Source organism: Halictus rubicundus, chromosome 15 (assembly GCF_050948215.1).
Source record: "Halictus rubicundus isolate RS-2024b chromosome 15, iyHalRubi1_principal, whole genome shotgun sequence".
NCBI lineage: Eukaryota > Metazoa > Arthropoda > Insecta > Hymenoptera > Halictidae > Halictus > Halictus rubicundus.
In genome coordinates this window covers 7,655,178-7,682,722 of record NC_135163.1, presented here as the reverse complement: position 1 = coordinate 7,682,722, position 27,545 = coordinate 7,655,178, and the positions used below count along the sequence as shown (strand labels likewise).

Below are 27,545 nucleotides of genomic sequence, written 5' to 3'. Positions count from 1 at the left end.
AAAAAGAGCTAATTGCAAAGCCTACCCGCCGAATTACTACCTGCCTATTATAACAATTAATTTTTTTCCCCTTGCCTGCACTTTTTATAATTGTGCCTTTTTTCTGTGTAATCCCCATATATTTCCTACCTAACAAGTGTTTTATATTTGAACTGTGTGTGTACCTAAGTGTGTAGTGGGTAGCTAACCCAAATTTGCTGAAATGTAAAATTCAGTGAATTAAATAGAACATGCAACACACAGACAACACAACATACAACACACAGACAACACAACATGCAACCATACACAGATAATAAAATAATAATAAATAATAAAGGTATTTGAATTACCAGATACCTCTTAAAGTTGAATTGTTTACCTTGGTTGTATTTTGGTTTTACCTTGGTTGTATTTTGGTTTTACCTTGGTTTAATTTTTTAATATGCAACGCACAACCAACATTATGCACATCCTGAGAATAATATGTAGTGGGTAATTATTATACCTGTTCTCATATAGCTTACCACTACCTATTAGAAAAGCAAAATATCTGAAACAAACTTAATTTTAAATTAGTACATAAAAAAAAAAGAAAATAAATAAGAAATGACACATTTCAGAAATACATTTGTCATACTTCAAAAATAGCACATTTTAAAAAATAACACATTTAAAAAATGGCACATAGCAATAGTAGCACATATTAAATATTACATATATCAAAAATAACATGTTTAAAAAAAAATTACACATTTCAAAAATAATTGTCCACTCGATGTACATATATTTGAAACAAACCCGCGAGTGGACCATTTTCTCGCAACACTAAACTACAAATTACGTCTTCAACGTTTCAAAAAAAAACAAACGCGAACAGTGCATTTTTATTCGTGATGTTAATTTAATAAATATTATAATACGTAAAACTCCCGTGCACTTTCATCTTTGTACGCAACTCTATATTAATTTTTAATTATCACATGAAAAAAAATGTAAAAAAAATGACATTTGAAAAATCACATATTTGAAAAATAGTACACTTCAAAAATAATACATTAAATAATTCATTCATTACCGTTCATTAGATTCAATTTAATTCGTCTTACCATCTACCTGTCAAGGGATGAAAAATCTGAAACATACTGAATCTTGGGTTAGCACAAAAAAAAATAAAAATAAAAAAAATACATATGCAAAATAGTTGTCCACTCGATATATCTCAAACAAACGCGCGAGTGGACTGTTTTTGCGCAACGCTACTCTACAAAAATTTGCATTGAATATCTTCTAACAACGCGAGGAGTGCATTATTTACCGCAACGCTATTTTATTATTTTCAAAACAGCAAACTCCCGTGCACTTTCATTTATTTTTCCGCAACACTAAATGGAACCGCGATAGCAGCCATTTGAATTTATGGGGAGGGAGCAAAACCGAATCATTCTCTCGCAACGCTAGTGTCTACAAATAGTAAATAATAAATATGAAGAAACAAACGCGAGCAGTGCATTATTTCTCGCGACACTAATTTATTAAATTCGATATCGAAAACTCCCGTGCACTTTAATTTCTTTATACGCAACTCTAAAGGGGAAGCAATGGCTGCGGGTATTTTTTGGGGCAGCCACACCGGCTGCGGGTTTGCAGGGGCAGCCACACCGGGCTGCAGGTAGTCAGGGGCAGTCATAGGGTGCAGTGCGGCATTTCAATTATCGCAACTCTAAAAGACGGGATTTTCTACCGTTTGCATATTGGAAAACTTTCGTATTAAATCGATTCGAATCTCTAATTCTTTCTATAACACGCGAGTAGGGGACTATACTTCGCGGTCCCGACTATTGTTACAAATTCGAACATTGCAAAATCAGTTTTGCATTGCGCAACGAACACCAAGTTCTATCGACAAAACTACTGCACGGTCTACGTAAAGATACCTCGTCTTTTACCTTACGGGCCGACGAGGCGTTCGATACTCTCTACATACACATCGTGTATGTTTACTAACCCGATCGAACCACTACGTTGGTTAAAAAATACATGCTTTGTGAAACGCGATGGTAGGTTCTCCTTGCATTTAGCGCTCACACACCATCAAATGGCCAAGGCACACGTCGCTACGTTCAGGTGAAGCTACAGTGATTTACTCCGCCATCGTAAGTCACGTCAACGCCATGGCTTGCACCGCATTAGATGCTAATACAATGGTCACCATGACATTGACGTGCGTACCACCACAGGTGACGTAACTTAATACGTCTTCTTTTTGTGTATGGTATTTTCGTACGACAGCGGATACACTCGTTCCATTGCTGGAACGGCAAACGTGTCGTGTGTTAGGGCACACCGCGCGGAATTGAACGTAGTAACGTGCACCGTGATTTTGCGCTAACTGCGACCTGAGAACGTACCATTACGTTTCTTCTCGACGTGTAGCGGTCCGGTGGACACATGCTCCACATTTCGACGGTCGCAAAAACTCTAAACTTGAAATAAAGTACTCGAGCAATATAACTCGAAAAATCTAAACAAAATCTCCAGAATTCAATGTTCGTATGCTCTGTGCGCTACCGACTCTGCAATGTTAATCGTCTACTTTTTATACACGCGGTCGCGAGTCTAATCATTAAATCTCATGTTCTGCGTTTTCGAATATGCACGTTAATCCCGCCTTAGGACAACCGCGTTCGTGTTTTTCGCAACGCTAAGACAATCGCGACAACAAATTCTCGCAACGCTAATTTTTCAAACAGAAATAGTATTTTTATTAACTGATTCGCGGCATGCAGTAAGAGTGACAAAGTCTGTTGGTGGAGAGACCCGGCTTCTCCACTACCTTACTTTGTCATTAGCAAAAACGGTGGCTAAGAAAATTCTGTCTTATTTTTACGCTACGCTAACTCAACCCGTTGTAATTCTCTCGCAACTCTGATCGAAACCGCGAATGCCTGCACCACACCGGGCAGCCATTTTGACTGCACTTCCCCAGTGGTTCGTTGCAGCTCGAGCATGGGCGCCTGAAATGTCGAAAATGACTCGAACCGCAAACGCGATCCTTTTTTGCTGCGCAACGCTAATTCAACGAACAGAGGATCGAAAAAAGACTACTAAGAGAATTCTTATAAAATCTTAATATCTTAAAAATTGCCTCAAGCAGCAATCAAAAAGGAAATGAAATGAAAATCGCGACTATTTAATTCGCAACACTACACTATATAAACAATCTAGACCGCGATTATCTCCGCAACACTAACTTTGATAGAAACCTCTGTTCAAAATCTACTAATGCAACACGTGTTTTTTTTATCGCAACGCTACTGCAAATCGCGGATGTGCCCATCTCGGCTGATCGTTGGGGCGGCGAGGCCTGCCCATGTGTACGACTAACTACTTCTACAACTACTTCTAGTATTTCTACAGACGAGTATAGTGACAAGGTAGTAACGAAGAAAAACGACATGCAGTTGCTGCCCTCTTGAGTGACTGTTTGTCGGGCCTCTTCTTTTTCTTCGCGGTCCGCCGAACATCTGAAACCATAAACGTGCTCGCAGGGAAAACGATCGACGACTTCCGAGACGAACGACAAGTCCCGAGAGAAGTCGATCGTTCCTCTGGTGCAATCGAGCAGGTGCGCAACGTTTCGAGGCCCTAATCCGCGCGCGTTCACGTTCGCGTCCGCGTCCGCGAAAAGCTATGCGAGCAAGAAGAATCGAGCACGAATCATTCATCGAACGTCATGCCTCGTTCGATTTCGATTCGAGGACGAAACTTCGAAAGCTCTTCCAGGAACTGACTACCGGGCGAATCGCGGCCTACCCGAAAGAGAAAACGGTAGCCAGCCCCGGCCCCTACCTACTTAAAATTAACATTCACACCAACAAGGTAAGCTACCTACCTGCCTAGTCCTATATTTAAAAAATGGCAAAAAACACATGCTCACCAACACATTCGCTACACGATCCACATTCAGACGCCAGGGTGCAATAGCCTAATACCTAGAGAGAACGTCCCGGGACGCCTCCGACACCCTAACGTCGAAATCTCATTCAAACACACTAAGGTACGTACCAGTTTTCATGAAATCGACTGACAATGGCAGTGACCTTTGCGAGATAAATCAATGGATAAATCGAAATAACAAACTGTTTTCGAGAGTGAATTAAACTACGTGTAATTCTGGATATTGTTAACGTAGTCTTTGAAAAAGTTACGCGCCAACACATTCCACGAAGATCTATGTAGCATGTCACAGATCGACAGGAATATGCGTTATTGAATCTAGTTTAGAAAACCGACGCAATTCCACTGCCTAATCACACACACACACAAGTGGAAAATACGTCGTGCACGATACACTAACCATTGTCAGTCGCCACACATATATATTATTAAAACAATATTCCATGTGCCCGTTGCTCTCACCCTCCCGAGTAGCGCCTGGGCACGCGAGAGGATTCGAGCAACGAACAGGGAACCTTAATATCCTGAAAATCCTAACTAAAAGAATTCGTTAGATTATGTAGACGGGCTAATGCATTCTTGCAAAAAGACTATTTGAAATTCAAGATATAATAGCAAATTATGAAGGAAATATTTAATAATTGAATGAACTAATAGAAAATGTTAATTGTTAAGCAAAAAGACTGAGAAAGATTTTCATTTATTTAATTTATTTATTTGCAATCTTTAATAAAATATTAAAAAAACCCTCGGACGATCCTTTCGACAAAGCAAAGTTTCGAAACTATTGAAAAAAGTACTATACTAAATGTAATGTACTCGTGAAAATAATACTTTATCTCGAGGATCTATCCGTCGCGAATCGTCTTTTTGTACGTAAGATCTAGTGCTTTCAAGCGATTGAAACTAATTTTAAAACACGTTTTTTATTTAATTTTAAATAAATTTTAAAAGTGACAAAATAGTGATAAAAAGTGGCTCTAATTAATAATCGTATACCAAATTACGGAAGATTTTTATCTTCTCGAAATTTCGTGATACCGTTATCGAAATTGTTTCATTAAAAAAAAGAAACGCGACGTACAAAAAGACCCTACCTAGCTAGGAAACAGATTACTACCCGTGGAAACGGCCTGGCGTTTTCCACGGTCACTATACTCGTCAAAATCAACAACTACCAATCAACTATAATAATAAAAAAGACAGTTATTTTTTCACTCACTACTTGTTGGAGGGATGAGAAAGCTGCGTTAGAGTCCTGGAGTCAGAAAAAAGAAACAATACATTACAAAATGATTCGTACAATTCCATCGATAAGATAGTTTAATTGGAAAAATGTCTTTTGTTACTTACATTCTCTCCCCCTTGCAGTAAGCTCTACACGTTGGCTCTGAATCTGAGCTATCGATGCATTACGTTAGTCTTGCTTCCCTAGTTTCAAATGTATTCAAAGCGTGTTATCATCAAATTATATCGAATTAAATAGAGGCGAAACGAGACGGCTAGCGACTGGGTTTCCAAGCCCACAGAATCCACCCCGGATTCAGACGCGTTACAACACCATCCACCTGCCTGGACGTCGTAACGCCAGGACAGATGCGCCCCTTCGTCCAAAACGTTATTCCAACTCGCGAGTATACACTCCACGAGCTGGCCGCTTTGAATATAGACCGAAGCCTAGTAGCGCTGGCTTTACTGCCAGAGATGGTGTGCCGCGGTCTCATGCTGCGAGGTCCCCTACTTGAAGAGTAGGTGCGGACCTCCACCGTCTCGATCGAACTTCTCTACTTTTATACAATATCAAAGATATTCAAAACTCTAAGACAATACAACTCTGAATATATTCGAAACAAGGGTGGCTAACGTAATGATTGGAAGACGGTCTTCTTCTTCATTTAGGGTAACCTTCAAAATAAAAATTCGAGATATATAGAATTCGTTAGAAACATACCACAAACATATACAATGCAATCAACAATTAATATAATGGATTCATACAAAAATATAAAAAAAGATCGAAAAGATTAGGTTTGGAAAGCTCGATAGTAAATTAATGATAAATTAATATTGACTTCTTACGAATAATTCGAAAAGAAAAAGTGAAGTGACAAAGTTTAGTTGGAAAGATATATTGGTACTTACATATTCTGTACTGCTTGAAGAAATTTGAACACTCCTCGCATCGATCCCAGCTATTGATGAGCAGGAGAGGTTCTTCCGCCACGATTAATTACGTTAGCCTTACTACCCTTGTTTCCAATGTATTCAAAGCGAATATAAATTTATGTCTGCTCAAGTAGAGGCGAAACGAGACAGTTAGCGACTGGGTTTCCAAGCCCACAGAATCCACCCCGGATTCAGACGCGTTACAACACCATCCACCTGCCTGGACGTCGTAACGCCAGGACAGATGCGCCCCTTCGTTCAAAACGTTATTCCAACTCGCGAGTATACACTCCACGAGCTGGCCGCTTTGAATATAGACCGAAGCCTAGTAGCGCTGGCTTTACTGCCAGAGATGGTGTGCCGCGGCCTTATGCTGCGAGGTCCCCTACTTGAAGAGTAGGTGCGGACCTCCACCGTCTCGATCGAACTTCTCTACTTAATAGTATATCAAAGATATTCAAATCCCTAACCTAATACAACTTTGAACATATTGAAAACAAGGGTGGCTAACGTAATAATCGAAAGTGGTTCTTCTCTAGTTGAGGTAACCTTCAAAATATAAATACGAGATATATAGAATTCGTTTAGAAAAAGAAATATGAAATCACACATTTGAAAAATAACACATTTGAAAAATAACACATTTGAAAAATAACACATTTGAAAAATAACACATTTGAAAAATAACACATTTGAAAAATGACACATTTGAAAAATGACACATTTGAAAAATAACACATTTGAAAAATAACACATTTGAAAAATAACACATTTGAAAAATAACACATTTGAAAAATAACACATTTGAAAAATAACACATTTGAAAAATAACACATTTGAAAAATAACACATTTGAAAAATAACACATTTGAAAAATAACACATTTGAAAAATAACACATTTGAAAAATAACATTTGAAAAATAACACATTTGAAAAATAATACATTTGAAAAATAATACATTTGAAAAATAGCATTCGAAAAATAATTGTCCACTCGATCTATATTTGAAACAAACCCGCGAGTGGATCATTTTCTCGCAACACTAAACTACAAAATACGTATTCAACGTTAAAAAAAAAACAAACGCGACCAGTGCATTGTTATTCGTGACGTTAATTTAATAAATATTATAATATGTAAAACCCCGCGCACTTTAATCTTTATACGCAACTCTATATTAATTTTACATTAGCATAAAAAAAATTAAAAAAGAATGACAGATTTCAAAAATAGCATATTTTTAAAAAAAGCACATTTGAAAATATCACAATTGAAAAATATATTTGAAAAATAGCATGTTTGAAAAATAACTCATTTGAAAAATATCATATTTGAAAAATAACACATTTGAAAAATAACACATTTGAAAAATAACATTTGAAAAATAACATTTGAAAAATAACACATTTGAAAAATAACACATTTGAAAAATAACACATTTGAAAAATAACACATTTGAAAAATAACACATTTGAAAAATAGCACATTTGAAAAATAGCACATTTGAAAAATAGCACAATTGAAAAATGTGACACATAAAAAAATATATAAAAAAAGGTGGAATCGCGATTAAACAATATAGTAGAAACTATTGATATTTGATACAACAAATATATACAGTGATGCTTATTAATATTCGGACACTCTTAAAAAGACGATAACTTTTTTAATATTGAACCATATGACGGAATTTTTGGAAAAGTTAAAAAGTTAAAAATTAAAAGTTAAAAAAGAAAAGTTTAAAAAAGTTATCGTCTTTTTAAGAGTGTCCGAATAAGCGTCACTGTACAATTCAATAAACAACGGATTCACACAAGACTCATAAAAAAAAAATATAGAAAAAAAGTCGAACCGCGATTAAACAATATGTTGGAAACTATTATCACTTGAATTAAATAATCGAAAAATTTCATGAGCTTTAAATTTCCTCGAAAGTAAATCAACGATAAGTTATTATTAATTTTTCACGAATAATTTCAAAAGAAAACATTCAATAACAAAATTTAATTGGAAAGATGTACTGGTATACTCACATATCCTCTCCTGCTCGAAGAAATCATATTGTATGTACATGTCTCGAACTGGGCTATCGATTTCTTATGTGTATCCTTGCCTTTTTTCCCCTCAGGTTCTATAACAGAAAGAACACATTCAATTAATTTCAATCGACCAGCTGTCAAAGAACAAAATCCTAATTAACAGGAAACAAATAATTCAAATTGAATATAAAATCAAAATTAATTTGAAACAAAATGAAATAAACTCGATTTCTATCGATTTTAGATACGACTGATCGTCACGACGCAACAGTAAATTATCGCGAGAAGGAAACACGATTCGAGAATAAATTGAATTCAATAAAAAATAAATAATTCGTTTAAACACAGTATTAATTTGAATATAAATTAAGATAAATAATGGTAAAACACAGAAAACGGTACGCACCAAGTAAATGTCCTTGTCCTGCGTCGTAGAATAATTTTGTGCACGTCTCGGGGTCGCGACGCGATCGACAAGGACGAACAATGACAGAGGGTGGCACTCGGAGATAACAGACAACGCGTGTTGTCACTTTGACTTTCTGAATTATAATGAACTCGCGGTCGGATCGTCGCGACCGCGAAGGTAGGAGTGAGGGTGGGGGGCAAAAGGCCCGAATAGTGGGCGCTTATGCATAGAAAATGGGGGACGATTGTCTCCGATGATCGGCGATTGCCCCCGAATTGGGATCGGTGGAAAGGGGAGGCTCGGCTATTGGTTCGTGACCGCGTCCACTAAAAATGGCGCACGATCGAAAACGCAGGTTCGTACCTGTTTAACTGCGTCGCACGAAAAATTTCTTTCGACGCAATAAATGTGACGTCACGTTCCGAGAACTGTCCCTCCAACGTACCACTTTTCAGTCGTAAATAATGTGATTAAACGGTCATCTGAATATTCGTTTGCTCGTTTCAAAATCTTTTCAATATTTAAAATTTTTCATACAAATATAAATTTTAATTCGTAGATTTTTTAATACACGCATTTATACCTTATTATATATATGTTCCTTTATGTAATCTACAGATCAAAAGTACAGTTATAAAAATTTTGTTTTGTACACACATATTATTAATAAATGTTAACGTATCAACATAATTAATTTGATTCAACATAACTAATTCATCGACGTCAATATAATTAATTCATAATAATAACAAAAATATTACGAAAGGTGTAAGAAATCACGGCACGATAATTGTTGCAATGTACACGCGTAGGTGTACGATGCTGTTTGCATACCTATTAAAAAATGACGCTTATTTGAATGCGTTGTCGAAACCCACAAAAATTCTCGGCATTTCAGTAGTACAAGTCAACGACAAGTCAGACCGCCGAAAACTTTCTATTAGGAAAACATGATTTCGAAGGAGGTGCCACGAATAATTCAGTAGTGTAACTTAACGATAAGTTGGACTTTCGGGAAAAATTGAGGGTTTAATAAATCATATATACAGATTCGTCTTTTCATTAAATTGTCTTTATTTATTCATTATTGTTCTTATATATAATGATTGACAGACGAGCCATATACATATTATAACTTCTAGATAATATTAAGCACACGTAGAGAAATAAAGTATACGGAATATTCGGTTCTTGCTAGTACGCCTAAATTCGTGAAGTATTGGTGACATGGTGAAGTGGTTGATTTGTAGTTGATCTTAAACCTGTGCAAGAACGAAATAAAAATTCATTTAAGTTACACGAGGCTGCGGTAGAAATTTTATTTAAAGTACTGACACGAAAGGAAAGACTATTTGAAATTAGAAATGATTATTGTTCTAAGACTAGACGAGACTATTTGTCCGAATAAATTTCATTTGAAATTTAAAATAGTTACTAATTTAATTAGAAAACAAGGAACCACGTTACCTAATAGGAAGGATCCTCAGAGATAGCTCGCTTTTATGGAAGAAGATCCTTCGGACAATAAACCACGCCAATTTCAAGCATATTAATTTTTGATATCTCGCCTCCGATTCGAGTTTCACATCTCGATCAGCAAAACAGCAGAGAATCTCGCCGTTTCTCTGCACCTAACCCTACGGCGAACCGAAACGCGAGCCAATTAATTGTTTATTCATCGGAGACAATCAATATATCTGCCTGTTGAAGGTACCAGGAATGGTCCAAGAATGATTTCTCGGACAGACGACCTAACATGTCACCGGTTGGCTGGCAGTTCCTGATCTTCTGGGTAAAAATAAGCAAACCGGAACCTACCTCTCCGAACAAGCTGAATCTCTCTCCGAAAATTTTTACAGATGACACTGGTCACTTATCCTAAAATGACCGCTACACCCTCGCCACACGTGTCCGAATTCGCGTACGTCCCACGGATTCATCCCTCGAGGAATCCAGCCTGTCGATCGCGGTATACTGGCGTTAAAAAGAACCCTAGTGATCATGGTTTCGATCGACCGTCGATCGAAGTCAGAGCTGTGCTTGCGCCTTGCTCAACGTTCTCTGTGGACAAGTAAATCAATTTTACAATTAGGAAAGACAAGAATTTTTTATTTCTTTCTGTTTGCTATAGCTTTGGAATGAGCAATTATTTTTACACGAACGAAACTCTGCACATTCCTCAAGCATGTGCTCACATATATACAAACTTTAAACAATTATTTCTATTGACCAGAAAATCACAAACTGATGGGTTACATATATTATAATTTCCTCTTCAAGATTAATACCAGAAAATAGTCTGCAGTTTACCAAAAATTTTTCAAACAGAATGCAGAATGGTTCTGGACTTTTCAGTCCTTGCAGATATTTATTATTAGACTCACAAATAATTTCCCTAGCAGTTCCTTATTATAGTGATTCCTCGGCTCATTCCTCTTCGCAATTCCCTCCAGAGCGTTCGACATCAAAGACAAGAACCTCTACAATCGCGAAGAGCGTAGCTCGGAGGATAACCGATGGACGATCAAAAACTGCACGGAGAAGATCGTGATCAACATGAGGCTGAACAACATAGGACCAGTAAGATCGCTATACCTGAATAAAATCATTCCTCCGGTTGAAATATTTCTCCTCTGTTCCCCGCACCATGATCGATAGACCGACACGAGAGACAAATTCGTGGTGATCGATCACGCGGTGGACCCGGCGACCATGAAGAAATTCCCATTGCAGAATCCGTACGTGATCAAGCTGCGCCAGGAACCTGTGCTACAACTGTACGGACTGAAGTTCAAAAGTGTGAGTGCGCAAGATCATTCTCCGAGGACGATTCGATCGATCGAGTCTCTCTGCTGGTAACTTATCCTGCCGGATAAACGCTGCCGCCATAGTGGGTCGCGGGACTGTTTTATCAGAGTCCGATAAGCGGAGAAGCTTCACGAAAGGTTGTGGTTTTATCGATCGACGATCAAGTGCCAGCAGAGCGACTTTACTCGCGGGATCTCGCGGGCAAAATCATTGATCGAGAGACTTTGAACAAGGTTGTTAACGCAGAGGCGAGGGAGGATGTGATCAACAACGAGACCCCTAACTTCAGGGGGTGCACCGTCGACGGCGAGAACCCTACTTGCGGGCAGGCGATCATGCGAGGGGAACCTGTACCGTTCAGTCAGGTGCGTCATTTCGGTTCAGTCATTTCAATTATTAATTAATTGTCTGCTATGACTCTCGAAGCAGGCACCATTTTTCGACATTCTTAATCATCTTCTGTAATTATATTTGAGCATACACCATTTTTTGGAATGTTCTTCAGGGTGTTCTTCAGGGTGTTCTTCAGGGTGTTCTTCAGCATTTACTGTGACTCTTTCAGTACAATTTTCCAGGGTGGTCTCCATCGTGTTCTGGAATGTTCAAAGCAGATATAATTGTTCGAGATTTTCATCGTCGATTTTTTAACACCATGTAATTCTTCAGGGTGTTCTTCAGCATTTGCTGTGGCTCTTTCAGTACAATTTTCCAGGGTGGTCTTCATCACGTTCTGGAGTTTTCAAAGCAGATGTAATTGTTCAAGATGTTCTTCATCGTCGATTTTTTAACGCCATGTGAAATTCTTCAGGGTGTTCTTCAGCATTTGCTGTGACTCTTTCAGTGCAATTTTCCAGGGTGGTCTTCATCGTGTTCTGTAATTTTCAAAGCAGATTCTGTGTTCCTTAAAGCACATATAATTGTTCAATTCTTCATCATCCTCTGTGACTTACCCGGGACATATAAATTTTCCAGGGCTTCTGTTGTTCCTGCGACCCGAAAATAAAGCCCGCCGCGAACGCCTCTTTCGCGGCGGCGAAAAGTTTGCCGGCGGAAGAAGACGAGCCGAGCACCAGCAGCAAGGGCGCAAACAAACCTTGCAACAGGTTACTGTCTGCGAGCGGGCGTGCGAATTCGGACAGCGATCCGATGGCGCGGAGCCAGGCCGACGAGACGAACGTTCAATCGCGGGACAAGTCAAACACGTCCGAAAATCTTCCGTGTGAACCGATCCTTCTCGGTACTTATTCGAGCAAATCGGTCGAATTGGTCAAAGATGCCCAAAAACGCCGACATCGTCCCTCCGACAACAATCAGGATCAAGCTCAACGCGAACCTCTTTCTTCCAGTCCCAAGGACAATGTTGCGCCATCTTTCAAAAGCAAAGATCGAAGGGAACAGTTATGTTTTGATTTTGGAAAAATTCTATTCGGAATATGTTTCTTTTTAGCGAATGTACAGGGTGCTCCTTTTATCTTGCTGTCTTTAACACTTCCTAATTGTTTTTTTCTCAATTAATTACTATTATTAAAATTGTACGAAGTCTGATTAGTTGTTTTGGATCGAACAATTTTGCTGTTGGACAATTTTTTGCCAGCTAGAATGACGGAGATGTTAAGGACAAATTAAAAGGAACACCTTGTATGTTCGTTTGCAATTTTTATGGAACGGAAAAGTTACTCGTTAAAAACTTTCATAACCCTTTTTCAATGACCTTCAGAAACAACACCAACGACTCGTCCACCCCAGAATCAAAATGGTCCTCCGCAACAACAGCTGCAACTTCGTCAGAAAAAATATTACTCATCGAAACAGCTCAAAATCCATCCTCAGAACCGAGAATCGAAGCGAAAATAATGATCGCAAGTCCTGAGGACGCTGCAGAGGTCAAAGATCGCGTAAAAATCGCAGCAAAAGTCGAAGACACCGCAAAATTAGCTACAAACGTTGAAGATCGCGCAGAAATAGCTGCAGAGCCAAGAACCAAAATAAAATGCTCAACCGGAAGTCCTGAGGACGCTGCGGAGGTCAAGGATCGCGTAAAAATCGCAGCAAAAGTCGAAGACCCCGCAAAATTAGCTAGAAACGTTGAAGATCACGGAAAAATCTTTTTAGAGCCAAGAACCAAAATAAAACACGTAACCGGAAGTGCTGAGGACGCTGAAGAAGCCAAAAATGGCGTAAAAATTGCTGCAAAAATCAAGGATCGCGCAAGAATGGTCGCAAACGTTGAAGACAGCGCAAAAATTGCTAGAAACTTTGAAGGTCGCGCAGAAGTGTCTGCAGAGCAAAGAACCAAAATAAAATACTCAACCGGAAGTCCTGAGGACACTGCAGAGGTCAAAGATCGCGTAAAAGTCGCAGCAAAAGTCGAAGACACCGCAAAATTAGCTAGAAACGTTGAAGATCACGGAAAAATCTTTTTAGAGCCAAGAACCAAAATAAAACACGTAACCGGAAGTGCTGGGGACGCTGCAGAGGCCAAAGATGGCGTAAAAATCGCAGCAAAAGTCGAAGACCCCTCAAAATTAGCTAGAAACCTTGAAGATCGCGCAGAAACGGCTGCGGAGCCAAGAACCAAGACAAAACACTTAACCGGAAGTGCTGAGGCCGCTGCGGAAGCCAAAGATGGCGTAAAAATCGCAGCAAAAGTCGAAGACCCCTCAAAATTAGCTAGAAAGGTTGAAGATCGCGCAGAAACGGGTGCGAAGCCAAGAATCAAGATGAAACACTTAACCGGAAGTGCTGAGGCCGCTGCGGAAGCCAAAGATGGCGTAAAAATCGCAGCAAAAGTCGAAGACCCCTCAAAATTAGCTAGAAACCTTGAAGATCGCGCAGAAACGGCTGCGGAGCCACGAACCAAGATGAAACACTTAACCGGAAGTGCTGAGACCGCTGCGGAAGCCAAAGATGGCGTAAAAATCGCAGCGAAAGTCGAAGATCTGGGAAAAGTAGCAGCAGAAGATGTTGAAAACATTGCCGAAGACCTTTCTTACCGGCGATCGATGGAGGAGAACATGATCCTGCACGAAGAGGGTAGGGCGTACGTCCCCGAAGACGCGATGCAGATCAAGTCGACCCCCCGAAGGGATGAGAAGAGTCTGTTCCCTGGGAAGAAGTCGGCTAAACGAACGAATCAGCCGGTAATTCGTTTAGAGAGTCCATTTCGTTCGAAGCAGAGGGTTGGAAAGAAGCGAGCGGGTCGGGGATGGACTGGTTCCGGTGCGGACGAAGGGTTGGAAGATCCAAAGGGATGCAAGAGATGCTACGGGACCGGGTCCCTGCGAGGTCGAGGGCGGGTCGCCGCGAATAGGAACAAAGCGGAGGAGAACGGTAGGGCGGCAATCGATTCTCCCATGATTCGAGCTGCTATGCATTTAAACGAGCCTTTGAAAAATTTGTCGACAGGTGTATTGAATAGCGATTGGTCTCCCGCGGGATCCTCCGCTTCCAGGAGCGGTAATTTAAATAGCGTAATGGAAGCCGGCCGGCCGGATATTATGGCCGGGAGTTTTAACGAGAAACACGAGGACGGATATTTTCAATCGGACGGTAACGAGGGAGATATCGGGTCGGCAAGGTTCGCGAGGATGACACCCATCCTGGAGGAGAACGTATCGTTGCTGAGGGACGAGGTGATCGAGAATTATACGCCGCAGAAGAGGACGCTGAAGGACGTGGCCTACGAAGAGTATGCCGGGGAGAGGGGTAAAGAGGTTAGGACGAACGGCGCGAAGAGGTGTGGACGTTACGTGAGACACAGGCCGAGGAAGAAGAACAAAGGGTGGAAGGGCAAGAAGAGGTTGAAGAGGAGGAGGGGTCGGGGGAAGGTCGAGGTGAAGAGGGACGCTGCTCGTCAAACGATCCAAGTGTTTGTATTGTTGTTGATTTTGATTACTTGGTTGGGGAGAGTTGGGGTGGTTGGAAATATTTTTGTGGGGTGTTCTGTAGGGGTGGGAATGGGGAGGAATTTTGTTTAGTATAAAAGAATGTTTTGGTTTACATTTTGTGGTTGTTTTGTGCTGTTAATTAGTAGAGGATTAGTGTGCAGCTTTGTAGGAAAGTAAGAGTAGTTCTCCATAAATGTCAGTAATTCTAAATTATAATTTAAACAGAATTGCAATTATCATCTCATTAATGGTTCCTTTACGTTCAGAACCGTTACCTTCTCTTTCATATTTGTCTGATATACACGGTTTTCATATGCGCACGAATAATTCTTTCAATATTCATATTCATGATTTTAATGTACAGCACACAGAATGTAAAGATGGATTATATACAATGAATTTTCCAGCTTTCTAATTTGAATATTTTCCTTCGCATTTTATATTATATTACTTCGTATATTTAATGAAGCTTTCAGAGCTGAATCAAATGATATATTGTGGTAATTTAATGAATGAAGTATAAATATTTCTCATATTTCTTAACATTTCTCGTCACATCGCATATGAAATATTCAAGTTAGAATGAAATTTCAGTTTGCGAAATGAAACTTTTAGAGTCGAATAACAAGATATATTTTCCCTTTTTAAATTGACTGCACGAAGCATAAGTGTTTTATGTGAGTGAGTAATTTGTAGAAAACAAAATTACTTTTATGTACAATATTTTTGCGCCGGTATAATGCAATTTGTTACACCTGGATTTCTTTTTATCCTTTTTAAACTTACACCTGGATTTCTTTTTATCCTTTTCAAACTTGTACGAAAGTAACACAGTAGTATACAAAAATTGTACTACTTTAAAACACGGAAGTACATTCCCTAAATGATTCTCATTTAACGAACAAATGGATGAAATGTAAAATAGTCGTGGAAAATTAAAAAAAAAAAAGAAATACTCGAACCTCATGTTCATAGAAAAGCCACGTTTTATTCGTCGTTGCTTTCTATTATTTACTGTTCAAGTTCGTGTAAAAATAACATACACGCGTGGACATAGATATTAAAAAGAATTCTGTCACCATAAATAAAACGTGTTGAAAAGACCGTGTAACTCTGAATAAACCATGCAAAAAAATCGTGTCACTCCGAACAAACCGTGATAAAAAAAATCGTGCAATCTAAAAACGAAACGTGTTAAAAAGAATCAACTGCTACACAGGACCATGTTACTTTAAATAGAACATGCTGACAAAAGGGCCGGTACTGTAAATAAAACGAGTTGAAAAACAATTTCTTATCCTGCGTATAAGACGCGTTGAAGATCACACAATTCGACGTAAATAATCATTTAATTAAAACTTAAATAACCCGCGTTTAAAAAAATCGCAAAACTCTACATCAAACACGTTTGCAAACCATGTAATCGTACCGTAAAAAATTGTCCAAAAAATCGGGTGGTAATGTGCATTAAATTTTTTAAACACGATTTTTCAATAGTATAACTGTAAATTGAAAGAGGGTGTTAAAAAATCATATAATTGTACATAAAACGTATTCAGAAAATCATTTAACAGTGAGCAAAATATTTTAAGAAAATTGTGTCACTGCGAATGAAACACGTTAAGAAAACGGAGCAGTAGTAAATATGTTAAAAAAAAAAGAAAAAATATGTAAATAAATAAAAAGGAACCCAGGTGTATAATTAAGGTCCTCACCACCGCCATTCCCGACATACACTGACCCTTTTCACCGTTCAGGTACTTAAACGAGGCGAGGACATTCCCGCTCCTAACAACCCCGAAATCAACCATCAACGCATCAAGGTCGACCAGCCCTGAAGCGGCCAGCTCGGCGAAAAACGTTGTCAAGCCGGAGCCAGGTCCTGAAAACGAGGCCAATCGCCAGGACAGCTTGGATAAACAGATCGAAGAGAAGTTCAGTCGCATCAGCGACGCTTTAAAGGAGGACGCGGCGGGGTTAAAATCGACAGCATCAGCATCGACATCAGCATCCACATCAGCATCGACGTCTCCGCCACCGTTGCCTAGTAAACCTTCCATCGACGGGACGAGTGAAAGGAGCATCTCGCAAAGGCCTGGGAATAAATTTAGCGAACCTAACGACGCCTCCCATCGACGAAATAACGAAGCCGGGAACGAAAACGTACTTGAAGAGAGCCTCCCGGACAGCAACGATCTATCTATCGATGATCATGGCGGGGCCAATAAGAACCTGGGCCCCTATTTAAAGCCCGAAAGAGGGGACGAGGGTGCGCGATTAATACCGAGTCGATTCACCGGTTTAATGGCCGGTACCACGACGACCTTGGACGTCCTGATCCCTGAAGTGTCATCCTCGGTCGGGACGATCCCATTTCCCTCCGTGACGGCGAAAGACTCCGAGCTGACGAACGCTGTGATCGTCGTGGACGTTTTCCAAATTGCTACCGGTCCTCCGGACACTCTGACGACCCTGAAGCAGACGATTTCACCCGACCGACCGGCGAAGAGGATCAACAAGCAGGCTCTGACCCAGTCGTCCACGTTCAGGCCTGTCGACAGCACTTTTCAGCTAACCGAGGGGACTACTATCCTTTTAGTGGAGTCCACAAGTATGACAGCTGAGGACAACGATACCGTGACCACTAATGCCGACGCGACCTTGATCACTCACCCAGCGTTCAGGCCTTCGATCAAGCCCTTCGCGGGCCCTACGAGACGGACAGAGTTCGACGACGAGATCTCTCTGGACGACACCACCTTCGCCGAAGAGACCGAGAGACCCACGACCGTTCGCGGATTTAGGGGATCGATTTCATCGGATGCTAATCCTGTTGGGAGGATCAGGAAAACTTGGATGGGCTTCCCGGGAAGGAAAAAGAAGAGGACGACGCCCTCGATGATTAAAACCAGGGATTTATCGACGCACCGCGGGGCTGGGTGCAGGACTGGGATCAGCAGGGTTGATCCCGGGTATCACGGGGCGAGGAAGAACCCGGAATCCGGGATGAAATTCTCCCTCGAAACGGGAGAGATGAACATGCTGAAGAAGGTGGTTGGCGCCACCGGGAGGATCCTGCGCGAGCACAGCAATTATGTGCAGTTGAGCGTCGATGGGAGTGGGGATGGTAGCAGCGACGATGACCTTTTGGGGAAGGACGAATCGAGCAGGCAGTATAGAGAGAGTGTGGACAGGAATATTCTTCAGCATCCTTGGATCTTCACGACCGAGGCTGCGGAGTTCACTGTTAGGCCTGATGGTTCCCTTCGCAAAGGGCTTGGCAAGAACAAGCATAAGGTCAGGAAAACTGACTTGGTGGAGAGGGTTGGAGAGGTTACCGGGAGGATTCTGCCACCCTGTGCTGGGGAGAAGGAGAGGGGTGTTGTGCAAGGGAGGGGGTGTGAGATGAGGATGCACCAGAGACGTTTGATGTCTCTTGAGAACCTAGAAATGGTCCAACGTGTGGAACGCCACTGGCCGAAGAGTGGTGAAAATTGTTTCCTCAAAGACAATGACGGGATCCAGGAAGTGGACGAGACAAAACTGGACCCTAAATCCACAGCATCCCACTGTTTGAAAAATAATTTTGAAAAGGGTACCCGTGAATCGAAACCGAGTCACAGGCGTCTGCTGTCCGTCCAGAGCCCAAAGCTCCCCAAGCATCTGCCCAAGGTCGACGGAAACAAGGTCAACGAGGGTCACCTGATCAATGATCGCGACACGGAAACCGACGACGCCTCGCGCCTCGACCCCGTGAAATCCACCAAATCTCCCCAAAAGTCGAAGAAACGGGACACCATACAAAAGCAGAAAAAATCCTCTGCAAAACGGAACAGCAAACAGCATGCCTCGTCGTCATCCCCGTCGGACTCGATGGACGACTACCTCTCGACGGAAGAGAAAGACTACGACGACGGAGCGCTCGCGGAGGAAACACAGCAGAATGACCTCGAAGAAGAAGACGAAGAAAGACGATTCAACAACCCTGAAGAGCTGGGAATGGACTACGAGAACGATTCTCCCGAGGACGTGTCCAGGGTGTCCGAAGGTCAGCAGGACGATTCGTACAATCTGATCGACGTGCCGATTCCCGTGCACTTGGACAAACTGTCGGAGAAGCTGAAGATCGAGAGCCAGGCTCGATCGGACAGATCGAGCATCGACGGCGAAACTGCTGGCAAGGACTTCGAGATCTCGCTCACCGGGAAAATTCACTTGGGGAACGACGAGCTAGGCCGGCCGGTGTCCGTCAGCCTCGACGCCGCGGGATCACCGGGAACGGAGCCGGATCCCGAAGGACTGGCCGCCAGCTATCGATCGCCCGAGTCAGCGAGTTCCTTCAACGACGGGACGGACACGCTCGCCGCGGACAATGCTAATTTTTTGCCCGGGGGCTTCAACCCTGTCCCCTTCGACAACGCGGAGGATCGATCGAGCAGAAGGGACTACTACTTGCGACCGGTTCGTACCAGGACGCCTAACGGCGAGCATGGTCGTCAGAGGCTGCTGCGGTTGCGGAAGAAGTCCGCCGAAGCTGGTGTGAATCACGAGGGGAGACCTTGGACCGGAGCTAGGATCAACGGAGCCGCTATGAACGAAGATTTGAAGAGTTTGGTGAAGGACAGAGGACCCTCCAGGCTGGGACAAGAGGCTAGCTTGGTCCCCGAAGAGTCTGAAGCGAGGGATAAGGCTACGATCGGTGGAACTGCTGCGAACGAGGATTTGAAGAGTTTGTTCAAGGTTAAAGGACCCTGTAGGCTGGGACAGGAGGCCAGCTTGGTCCCCGAAGAGTCTGAAGCGAACGATAAGGCTACGATCAGTGGAGCTGCTGGGAACGAGGATTTGAAGAGTTTGTTCAAGGTTGAAGGATCCTCTGGGCTCGGCGAGGGGGCTGGCTTGGGCCCGGAAGAGTCTGAAGTGAGAGACGACGCGCAGTCGCCTGGTTCTGAAGAGAATGAGTCCTTAACTGCTAAAGGTCGAAGTAGGAGGGATTACGATCTGCGACCTGACGACGAGTGTGATCGTCGAAAGGTGTTACACAAGGATTCCGGGCTTAGGCTAGATGCTAGCTTGGCCCCAAAAGAACCTGAAGCGGGAGACGGAGCTTCTAACAGAGCTGGGATCAGTGAAGCTGTAAATGAGGATGTGAAGAGTTTGGTGAAGGATCCAGGTTCTTCTGGACAGGATGCTGGCTTGGTCCCAGAAGAGGCTGAAGCTAAGGAGCAGTCAGCCGATTTTGAAGAGAACGAGCCTGCAGATGTTGGAGGTCAAAGCAGAAGGGACTATCCGCGACCCAACAACGAGCACGATTGTCACGGGCTGCTAAACTTGCAGAAGAAGTCTGCTGAAGCTAGCCTTGACCTTGAAAGTGAACCAGCAAAGTCTTCGAACAGAGTTGGGATCAATGAAGCTGCCACGAATGAAGATACGAAGAGTTTGATGAAGGATTCATCGTCCTCTAGCCTTGGACAAGGTGCCAGTCCAATCCGACAAGAGCCTGAAGTGAAAGATGATAAACAATCGTCTAATGTTAATAGGGACGAATCTGGAGATGCTGAAGATCCAAGCAGGGGATCGTATGTGATGCCTTCTGGCGAGGTTTTCTCGAAGAAGATGTTGAGCAATCTTTTGGGAAACGCGCCGCAGGTCGCTTTGGATTTCGGAAGTTTACCTGGACAGGTTGACAGCGGTTTGGAGGGTGACAGTGACCTTGGAGAACATCTCAAGCCTATTACTATCAGGATAAATACTAGTCAATGCGAAGACTCGAATTGTACCACCTTGAAGATCGACTTGGTGGAGGTTACGACGACATTGGAGTACACTACTGAGGCTGCCACTACTGTTCGAGATGCTGAAGTGTACTCGGAACGTGCTGAGACGACTGTTAGGCAGATTGAGAGGGTCACCACCTTCAGCACCACACAGGTATCCTAAACACACGAATTTTTCAGCAAAATTAAAATTGTCTGCCTCGATCGCATGATATAGCAGGTACATAGACATTTACAGTGATTTTCGCGATATATGTCGCCGAGGTCTGGCTGATACATGTCGCGGAATTATCCCCACTACGGTACACGCCTTGAGGGGCCAAGTCACTCGAGAAGAATAGTAGGATCTCGACGACAGTATTTGCCGCTGACTAATAGAGTATAGGACGAACGTATTTACTCACCTAGGCGACTGAGGCATCGGGTTCGGCGCGGATCAAAGAATCCTCCTGCAAAATAAATGTCATCGAGACCCGTGTTGCTGACATATATCGCATTGTATTTTTTTTTCCTCAGTAATACAGCAGTATTTCTAAATTCTTTAAACGATTATATTGTTTTATATTTGACCTACTCAATTTTTGTCACACATGCCGAAACTCCTACCGATGACACACACACTATAGCTCAAGTGACAATAATCTTGTAGGAGGTCCTGCCATCGAAGTCCTTGCCCGCCTTCCAACTCCCGAAACCCGACTCAACCCTGCCCAACGAACCCGAAGAGAACGACGAATCCGTGCAGAAGAAGAACATGCTAGCAATGTCGGACCTGATCAAGAGACTGGAGAACCTAGTAACAGACGCAGGGAACTCCAGCAATGCCACCGGTCACACCCTGGTCCACCTGAAGAAGTTCATCATAGTCCCCGACAACCGGACCCTGTGGAGCGTGAGAGAGTTCTCTGAACCGGTGAAGAAGTCCACGAAGGATGCGGCCTTGAAAGACGACAAGACTGACGAATCCCCGAGGCAGGAAGAGGGTTCCGAGTCGGACAACTCCGACTTAATAAAGGAGATCATCAGCTCGGTGATCAGGGGGGACAACGTGAAACGGGAGGTGTCACCTGGCAGATCCTGTGGCAAGTCCAGCTGCCAGAAGTGTGAATGCTGCGACGGAAGTTCGTGCAGCAAGGTCTCCAAGAGAGACTCGATCTCCACGAGCAACCTTGAAGAATCGTCGCCGAAGAAGAAGGATTTTCAAACTAAGATAGAGGACAGCATGCTGAAAGACGATGATCCTTCGAAGAATCTCGACGACCGGGTGCTCGCATCGAATCTGGAGACCTCGGCGGAGTCCTCGAGGAAGGTCAACGAGGTGTCCAAGAGAGACTCAATGTCTTCGGGCAGCCTTGAAGACCTGGAATCTCCGCTGAAGAAGAAGGATTTCAGCAGTTATTCCAAGATAGAGGATAGTGTGGTGAAAGTCGACGAGCTTGGACCGAGCCCGGAGACCTTGAAGAAGGACGAGGTCTTCAGAAGGTCATCGTCAAACAACCCTGAAGACCCGGGAGAGTCTTCTCCCGAGTATGGTATACCGAAAGACGCCACTTCGCAGAACGTCGATGTGCTCGACTCGAGCCCGGAGACCTCGAAGAAGGACGAGGTCTTCAGGTCATCGTCAAACAACCCTGAAGACCCGGGAGCTCCCGTGAAGGAATTTGAAACTTCTGGGAAAGAGGATGGTACAGTGAAAGACGCTAGTTCGCAGAATGTCGATGTGCTGGAATCGAGTCTGGGGACCTCGATGGAGTCCTCGAAGAAGGACGAGGTCTGCGGGCAGGGGAAGCCTAATGGAAAACGGAAAAGAGACGTGTCCCGCGGCGATGCTAATTCGCCGAGCAACAAAGGGAGGAAGCATGCCAGGCACGCGAAGAAGAAGAGGAGGAGGAGGAAGATGAAGAAGAAGAAGGGAGCCAGGATTAAGAAGGAGCACAATAGCGGAGGCAGTAAGTGGCCCCTCAAGAGGAACTTGCTGATGCTGTCCGAGGATCGAGAAGGTGGGAGCGAGCGGAAGGAAGAGAAAGGGGATGAGCGGATTCGTAAGGCGAGGGATGGAAATATGCTGAAAGAACCGCAGACCAGGGGAGGCCAGGATTGTGGGGATCACAGATATCCACCGGATGTCGATCCATTTGGATATCTGCAGTCCGCGCACTGTCTGCGCTTCAGCGAATTATGGTATGCTTCAGAAATTTGAAATTTTCTGCAGACATTCTCCTGCTTTCTCTGGGGGGGAACGTAACCTGCAATTTGCGTGCTGTTGCTGTAGCAATGCCAACTTCTTCAACAATTTTTCATAAAATAACCACAGCTTTTAAACTATCCAAAATTTTTTTGCAAATGCTGGTAAGATCTTCACTTCAAATTGCTACTCCAAAATTTATGAAATTAATCCCTCCTTTCTCTGGGGGAACGTAATTTATTTGTGTGCTGTTGGTGTAGCGATGCAAACTAGTAGCAATATAAATACGCTTCTTCTTCAACAATTTTTCATAAAATAACCAAAGCTTTTAAACTATCCAAAAATTTTTAGCAAATGCTGGTAAGATCTTCACTTCAAATTGCTACTCCAAAATTTATGAAATTAATCCCTCCTTTCTCTGGGGGAACGTAATTTATTTGTGTGCTGTTGGTGTAGCGATGCAAACTAGTAGCAATATAAATACGCTTCTTCTTCAACAATTTTTCATAAAATAACCAAAGCTTTTAAACTATCCAAAAATTTTTAGCAAATGCTGGTAAGATCTTCACTTCAAATTGCTACTCCAAAATTTATGAAATTAATCCCTCCTTTCTCTGGGGGAACGTAATTTATTTGTGTGCTGTTGGTGTAGCAATGCCAACCAGTAGCAATATAAATACGCTTCCTCTTCAACAATTTTTCATAAAATAACCAAAGCTTTTAAACTATCCAAAAATTTTTAGCAAATGCTGGTAAGATCTTCACTTTATATTGCTACTTCAAAATTGAGGAAATTAATCCCTCCTTTCTCTGGGGGAACGTAATTTATTTGTGTGCTGTTGGTGTAGCAATGCCAACTAGTAACAATATAAATACGCTTCTTCTTCAAAAATTTTTCATAAAATAACCAAACGTTTTACACTATCCAAAATTTTTTTGCAAATGCTGGTAAGATCTTCACTTGAAATTGCTACTCCAAAATTTATGAAATTAATCCCTCCCTTCTCTGGGGGAACGTAATTTATTTGTGTGCTGTTGGTGTAGCAATGCCAACTAGTAGTAATATAAATACGCTTCGTCTTCAACAATTTTTCATAAAATAACCAAAGTTTTTAAACTGCCCAAAATTTTTTAGCAAATGCTGGTAAAATCTTAAATTGCTACTCCGAAATTTATGGAATCTGTGTAAAGTGAGTGTAAAAAGTTAGAATTTGCAAAATCCAAGAAGGTTTCCATATCATATATCTCAATTTTCCAATTTTTATCTTATTCCATAAATCGTTTTAATTTTTAAAAATTGTAAAACTTTTTTAAGAATATTACAGAATGTATAAAACTATGACTAGTTTTTTATTAATTGTGGATCCTTGCAGGTACTCGGTCTACCAGCTGGATCAGCCAGTGATCGATCACAAGCTGCACTTGCAGATCTACGAGAAGAGAACCAAGGCTGACGGATCGATCTACTGGGAGGATCTAACGACTGGATCGTCGATTAGGTAAGTGTTGGTGCAGGAGTAGGTTTGAGATCGTTTGTGAAGATCGTGGAGTCACTAAATTCACGCTACACAGGACGTTTATCCCATCAGATTGGGCACCTTGGATAGAAACTATAGAAACCATGAAGACACCATGGCACTTGCGTATAATGACGTGAAGGTGAAGAAGAGTCGGTTCGATTTGGATCATAGAAATGATCGACTGCTTGTGCCCTCATCACTTTCTGAAAATGGAGAGAAGAGCACCGAGGATCGAGGTTTTTTTTTAAATTAATTTCACTCTTTTGCTGCTACCAATTTTTCACTTTTCTGTTAGCAAAGATATTTTCTAATATTTTCTCTTTTCATTTCGAGCATTATGATTTGGTGCCCATTTTTAAAAGCAATTCGGAGTGTTGTAGTTAGATTATGGATCCTTTGTGCGAATTAACATATTATTTACTGGTAATTATTTCGTAATTTTTAACTACGGTACGTGGCTAAGGATCTTTTAGAAGATTCTTTAACAGCAATAGCAATTTTAATCTTGAACTAACAATTAACCCCGAAACGTTAAAATTTGTCTCTGGACTGTGTAACGATATTAACATAATTAATACCCCGCGCATTAATTTGCATCATTCAGACTGATTTAATGACTCCCGGCTGACACAGCCACTGGCATCGAAAAATTCACTAAAATTCTCAGTTAATTATTATTTCAAAAAATATTCCAAACAACCGATACCTCATAAACGTTCCGTGTGACAAATAAAACACACAATTACAATATTCCAAACTCTTCTCTGACGTAATAATCCCAAAGGAAATGATTAAATTATATTGATTATTATAATGACATTAATACCGAGGCATTAAATTAAATTGTATAATATTAAACTCGATGCAGTTTCAATCGAATCCAATCTATTATGCCCGATGCAATTTGTTGGTTCACGACTAAAATTGCTACCGCTGTCGAAACATTTATTATAATAAATCCCGAAGAAATCTAATAAAATATTCTACTCGATAACTTTCTTTTCCGACACAAAATTACATTATTATATGTTACGGTGATATTAATGACGGAAAAGAAAAATTTCAACGTTCCAGAGCGATGACCAGAAATGTTAATATACTAATTGCTGCACGCAGGCTGGTTAGGCGAATACCTGGTCCTCCAAGCGAACGAGATCAACGAGAACGCGGACGAGTGCGACAAAGCGGGCGTCGGATTCGCGGCGTTCGTCAAACAGCCGGACCGGTGCGAACATGTCAGAGGAACCTGTTTGAAAAATCAGCCACTGGCCTATTGGAGACACGACACGGTACGTATGCGAATGACAAGCGCAACAAAAGCACTCACGCCGAAAGTATACCCATCCCTTGGCCCTATACACCCTCCTCACCCTCCCCTCCGCGCTTGTCTCATTTCACTGTAGCTTTTCAATGGCCGCCATATGCTTTCCGCGCTTATGCCAGGCTGAAATTTTTAGCGTATTATGTCGCGCGGCCCGCCGCAATATTTTCGCGGTTCCCGGGGCCGTTGAAAACCCTTCGTAATGATAATTAACGCGTCGCCGACGCTGCAAATGCAAAAACCGGGAAAACGCAATAAAACCGGGGCCGATGCAACGATTTTTCTTTGACATGCCGCGATTAACGGTCCGATGGCCGGTGGCCGCGTGAATTTGCTTGTGTCGTTCATTATTTGCGTTTTTTTTTTTGCGGCTCTGCGAATATTCATTGCGAAATACAAGTTGTCCGCATTTGTTACTCTATACTGAAATTATATACGCATTTATTTCCACTCGCGCTCATTTTGATCCCACCGGAATAATACGACGGTATTGTCGACTTACAATATTTTGCCGTGAATTTCTTTTTTTTTTTTTATTTTTACTGCGAAAGTCGTAAGACCACCGTATGGCACGTTCAAAGTGTTCCGAAACAGCGAAAAAAATATCGTGTATCAATTTTTAGGGTATTGTCGCAAAGAGGAGACCCCAATCTCCAAGTCCATGACAATTTTACCCTGAAAAAAAATTTTTTGAATTTCCTAGAAACAAGGAAATTCGATTAAGCAGCCAAAGTGGCCATTACGTGGCACAGGTTCGATTCAAAGTGTGATAAAACGGTGAAACAAAATCGCATATCAATTTTTATGGTATTGTTGCAAAGAGGAGACCCCAATCTCCAAGTCCATGACAATTTTACCCTGAAAAAAATTTTTTTGAATTTCCTAGAAACAAGGAAATTCGATGAAACAGCCAAAGTGACTATTACATGGCACACGTTCGACTCAAACTGTGATAAAACGGTGAAAAAAAATCGTATATCAATTTTTATGGTATGGTTGCAAAGAGGAGGCCCCAATCTCCAAGTCCACAACAATTTCATCCTAAAAGAAAATTTTTTGAATTTCCTAGAAACAAGCAAATTCGATGACACAGCCAAAGTGACCATTACATGGCACAGGTTCGATTCAAAACTGTGATAAAACGTTGAAAAAAATCGTACCATAATTTTCAAAAGGTCATTGTAAAGAGAAAGCTTCGATCTTTCAAACCACGGTGGTTTTAACTTCCAAAAAACAATTTTTAATTTTCCAGAGCCGTTTAAAAATCACTATTCCAGTGTGGAAGACGAGCTTGCAAAATACTGTACTGCAAGCGAAGAAATTCAAAGAACGGTCACACGGTATATCAGAGTGACAATACTGCACCGACTATCGCACAGCATCGAATCGTTGCATCCCCCCACTGCAATTCCCGATGGCAACGAGGGTTGAAGCGCGAACAGTATTACGCGTCGCGTACGCGATTTGTTAGCGAATTTAATACGTTCGCGCGTAA

The 27,545-nt window shown here is 41.8% G+C and overlaps 2 protein-coding genes and 1 long non-coding RNA gene across 3 annotated transcripts in view; 1 reads left to right on the top strand and 2 right to left on the bottom strand.

The window, feature by feature from the left end:
* Nucleotides 1–26,304, bottom strand: part of LOC143361460 (dnaJ protein homolog 1) — a 253,582-nt gene extending 227,278 nt beyond the window's left edge. Inside the window, exon 1 of the mRNA XM_076800876.1 lies at nt 26,293–26,304. The gene's annotated coding sequence lies outside the window, so the exon portion shown is untranslated. The remainder of the gene's footprint in view (nt 1–26,292) is intronic.
* Stl (ADAMTS metallopeptidase stall) overlaps nt 1–27,545 on the top strand; it is a 313,677-nt gene that overhangs the window by 232,834 nt on the left and 53,298 nt on the right. The gene's annotated exons all lie outside the window — the stretch shown is intronic.
* Nucleotides 10,179–11,585, bottom strand: LOC143361645 (uncharacterized). The gene is made up of 4 exons (XR_013083499.1): nt 11,151–11,585; nt 10,940–11,086; nt 10,374–10,616; nt 10,179–10,192 (listed from the first exon to the last, which is right to left on the bottom strand). It is a non-coding gene; the product is annotated as an uncharacterized LOC143361645 (long non-coding RNA).